At 39.4% G+C, this 4,924-nt stretch overlaps 1 pseudogene; it reads right to left on the bottom strand.

The window, feature by feature from the left end:
- Positions 1-432: 432 nt before the first annotated feature.
- LOC102870317 lies at positions 433-1,105 on the bottom strand (annotated as a pseudogene).
- Between the last annotated feature and the right edge of the window lie 3,819 nt (positions 1,106-4,924).

Below are 4,924 nucleotides of genomic sequence, written 5' to 3'. Positions count from 1 at the left end.
CAGGTGCTCTGCTTGAGAAGGAAGGGCAATCTTCTCCTCCTTTAACAGTCAGATCCCATTTGATGGCAGGCACACACACAAACACATCATGATCACAGTCATATAATAATAATAATAATAATAATAATAATAATAATAATAATGGGTCAAATTTTGTTTACTTGAATCCAAAAGTACGTAGACAAGGGTAGAAAAGCATTGATAACCATGATACTATTAATGTCCTCATTTCCTACTATCTTTCTTCTACCTTCTTTCAGACCTTGATTTCCACCCATCTGAAGGTTGCCTCATGGTAGTAGAGTAGTTACCGTAACTTTAGTCATCTTACTTGGAGGAGAAAATTAGAAGGAAGAAAAGGCAAATGTGTCAGGTAAGTCACCCTTCTCAAGGAGCTTTAAACTGACAACTCATTGGTAAGAATTTGATCACTTAGTCACAGAAAGTAAGTACTGTCTTTGCATCTACCACCTATTCTTCTTTCGGAACAACACTGATGTCCCATTGGCAGATGGTATGGTCACTGAAGCATTAAGTAAATACCCATTGAGATTTGGGTTCCAAGAAAGTGCATAGCCTTCCGTCTGATATCCACAGAGACCAAGTCTGAGTTACACTTTCCAGAAAGGTTTGGTTTAAAAGGGTATTCGTGTAGCCAAGAACATTATTGGATGTAGTCTTAGTTGCAAAGATACAAGGGTTCTGGGGCATATAACGAGCCCTGTTTACTTCTCCTTCATAGTTGATCTTCATCTCTATGTCAGTCTTCCCAATGAGTGAGCCAAAACCTCTGAATTCTTTTTTCTCACTGTCATACTGTGAGGTATCAAACTGAATATCATCATTAGGAAGCTGCACACTGGCTATCAGAAGGTGATTCTGTTCATCAGATGTATGTGCTTCCAGGACAAGCTGCTGAATGCTGAAATCTTTTCCTTCAGGTCTGATTATGTCTGGAAGCACTGTGCAGTTAGGCCGGGCCATTCCAGAGCATGGATGATCACCAAATCATAAAAAAAGGGGTGTTCTTTTTCTATATTTTGTATTCCTTATTAATCACACATTCTTCCACAGCATCATCATAGGCTGCTTTCTTGTTGGCCATGATGGACAGACAGGTAGACGAGGTGGGAGGGAGCCCTGAATATAGCATTATGGGAGGGAAAAGGAGGCTTTGGGCACTTGTTCTGCACATGGCCTCTATTGTTTCCTCTATCCTTCTATTTCTACAGTAATGGTTTTATGTAGTATTTGTCCTTATGAGATTGAATTAATTCACTCAGCATAATGCTCTCCAGTCTCTTCTACACAAAGTATTTTTAAAAATCATTGTTCCTACATGCTGCAAGGTATTTCATCATTTGAATATAGTACAATTTCTCAATCCAGTTGTTTGTTGTTGGACGTTTGGGCTGTTTCCAAGTTCTTGTGAGGGTGAATAATGATACTATAAACTTTGGTGTACAAATCTCTGTTTATGTCTCAATTCTAATTTCTTGGGATATATACCAAGCAGTAGAATATCTGGGTCATATGGAATTTCTATGTTCAGTGTTTTGAGGAAATGCCAAACTGCCTTCCGATGCTTGTACCATTTTACAATTCCAGCAACCCTGTGTGAAAGTTCTAATCTCTCTACAGCCTTTGCAACATTTATTGCTGTTACACTTTAACCTTGCTGCTGGGATGAGATGATACCTCAATGTGGTTTTACTTTGTCTTTCTCTGATTGCCAATGATTTTGAAGATTTCTTCATGTGTCTGTTGGCAATCTCAGTGTTTTCCTCTGTGAAAAGTCTTCCCAAGTCTTTTGCCAATTTTTTAATTGAGTCATTTGTCTTTTTCTAGTGGAGCCCCTGTCTGTAAACTTTTGTTATGAAACCCTTATCTCTGGTGGCATTGCCAAATGTTTTTTCTCCAATCAGTAGGTTTTCTTTTCACCCTGTTGGAAAAAGTTTTTGATGTGCACAGGGATTTAACTTTTAAGAGAAGACATTCGTTAATTTTGTCCTCTCCTGGTCATGCACTTCTGGCTGTATTTGCCAGCCTATTGATAACACAGGCTAGCTCTTCTAAGTTTGGTTCCATTTTGTCTCTTATGATCAATGGCTTTGGGTTTTACTTTGAGTTACTGATCCACTGTAAGCTGATTTGTGTATGGTATAAGATGTGAATTCTGCTTTAGCTTGCTACAGGTCGAAGTCCAGTTTTTCCAGCACCATTTGTTGAAGAGGATGGTCATTTTCCCATTTGATAGGTTTTGCTTCCTTGTCGAATACCAGTTGACTGAATCAGCTGACAACCTACCATAGGTAGATGGGCTAATTTCTGGAATTGATTCTGTTACATTGATCTATGTGTCTGTCACTGTATCAGTATTACGATGTTTTGGTTATTGTAGCTGTATCGTAGGTTTTGAGAACAGGAAGTGCTATGCCTCCTAGCTCATTTTTGTTTTTGAGAAGATAGTTGACAGTTTTAGTTTGCTTGGCTCTACGGTCAACAAACACTCTTGATAACAACAGCCAGGAAATCAAGAGACGAATTACATTGGGAAAGTCAGCTGTGAGGGACCTCTCAAGAGTACTGAAAAGCAACAAAGTCAGGCTGGAGAATAAGGTGTGCCTGATCAGAGCTATAGTCTTCACAATTACGTGCTATCCATCAGAGAGTTGGACAGTGAATAGGGATGATAGAAAGAGAATTGATGCCTTTGAGCTGTAGTGCTGGAGAAGAGTGTTGAATATACCATGGACTGCTAGGAGAACAAACAGGTTTGTCCTGGAGACAGTGAAGCCAGAATGCTCCCTGGAGTCAAGGATTCTGAAGCTTCATCTGACGTATTTTGGGCATGTTGCAAGGAGGGACTGGTCCTTGGAGAGGGACATCATGTTTGGGAGAGTGGAGGGATGGTGCAGGAGAGGAAAACCCTCAAGGAGATGGATTGATTCTGTGAGTGGAGTGGTGGGAATGAATGTGTTTGAGACAGCGAGGTTGACACAGGATAGAACAGCGTTTAGGGCTCTTGTACATAGGGTTGCTATGAGTCACAAGCGACTCGATGGCACATAACAGCAACAACAATAACAACAACTTTTCCTTATTTAGGATATCTTTCCTCTCCAAATAAACTTGTCAGTTGCCTTTTCTCTCTCTCTGAAAAAGGAATTTAGTATCTGTACTGGGACTGAGATAAAGATGTAGATTGCCTTTGGTAGGATTTTCATCTTTAGTATTTACTATCGATGAAAATAGACAAATTCCAAAAATTTGGAGCACAGTTATCTGGCCAACTGATTGGTAGAGGCCTTTATTTGTTCACATTCCCTAGAAAGGTGATGTAATTCTATCATTAATATCACATGCAAGCAAAATACTGCTTGTTCCTTCTTTCTCCTGAGAAACATCATGTGGAGTTGAACTACCTGTCTATAGATTGTCAGTACAGCACTCTATTCACTAGGTCACCAGACCTACCCAAAATATTACTGAAGATCATTAAAAAATGGCTAGAACAGTACATAGATAGATGATTGGCAGAAGCAGGATATAGAAGAGGTCATGCATGGTACCAGGGATATCATTACTATTGTCAGATGAATCCTGGCTGAAAGTAAATATTAGAAAAAAGTCTATTTATGCTTTATTGACTATACAAAGGCATTTGACTGTGGATCATTACAAGTTATGTCTAAAATTCAGAAAAATAGGAGTCCCGGATCACTTAATTGTGCTCCTGTGAAAACTATACCTAGACCAGGAGGTTGTCGTGTGAAAAGAGCAATGAACACTACAGGGTTCAAAATGAAGAAAGGTTGTCAGAGTTATATTCTTTTCCCATACCTGTTCAATCTGCATACTGAGCAAATTATTCAAGAACCTGAACTCTAAGGAGAGGAATGTGGCATCAGGATTGGAGGGAGACTCATCAATAACCTGCATTATGCAGATAATACAAGCTTGCTTGCTAAAAGGGAGAAGGATTTGAATCACTGGTTGTAGAATATCAAAGAACATGCCTTCAATATGGATTGCATTTCAATGTTGAGAAATTAAAAATTCTTACCACTGGACCAATAGGCAATGTTATGATAGATGGAGAAAAGATTGGAACTGTCAATGACTTCAGCTTACTTGGATCCACAATCAACTCTTGGTACCAGCAGTCAGGAAATCAAGACACACATTGCACTGTTTGTGCCTCAGTTCTTATTTTCTCAGCGTATATTCCAAGCAGTGAAATAGCTGGATCATGTGGAATTTCTATGCTCACCTTTTTGAGGAAGTTCCAAACTGCCTTCCAAAGTGGTTGTATTTTACAACCCCATCAACAATGTATCAGAGTTCCTATCTTGCCACATCCTCTCCAACATTTATAACTTGCTACTTTGCTAGACTTTGTTGCTGCTTCTGGGGTATGATGTTATCTCATTGTGATTTTGATTTGCATCTCTCTTATTGCCAGTGATTTTGAGCATGTCTTCAAGTGTCTATTGGTCATCTGAATGTCCTCCTCTGTGAAAATTCTTTTTATGTCTCTTGCCCATTTTTTTTCTTCTTAAGCTTTATTTTTTAAAAAAATAATTTTAATGAGCATTTACAGAGATTTTGGATTTCCATTCATTCATTGCTGCATTTCTCTCCTCGCCCAGCCCCCGCCCCCCTCAGTTCGCTCCTCTCTTTCGAAAGCAAAAGAAACACTCCCTCCCTGGGACACAAACCACTCACACCCCTCCTGCCGCCCCAAGTACATTCCACTATGCAACCTTAGTTGTGGACTCTTGTGATAGCCATAATACCCTATCATACATCGCTTTTAAATTATTCACTCCCTCATCTGTTTCAGTGCAGTATACACAATTTATCCAGTTTTTCTCAGTCTTACCCCAAACCTGATATCAGTCCCATTTTACAACAGTGGCAC

Source organism: Elephantulus edwardii, unplaced genomic scaffold (genome assembly GCF_000299155.1).
Source record: "Elephantulus edwardii isolate Elephantulus edwardi_28Jun2011 unplaced genomic scaffold, EleEdw1.0 scaffold00172, whole genome shotgun sequence".
NCBI lineage: Eukaryota > Metazoa > Chordata > Mammalia > Macroscelidea > Macroscelididae > Elephantulus > Elephantulus edwardii.
The sequence above is the reverse complement of the archived record's forward strand: the minus strand, read 5'-3'. Positions and strand labels throughout refer to the sequence as shown.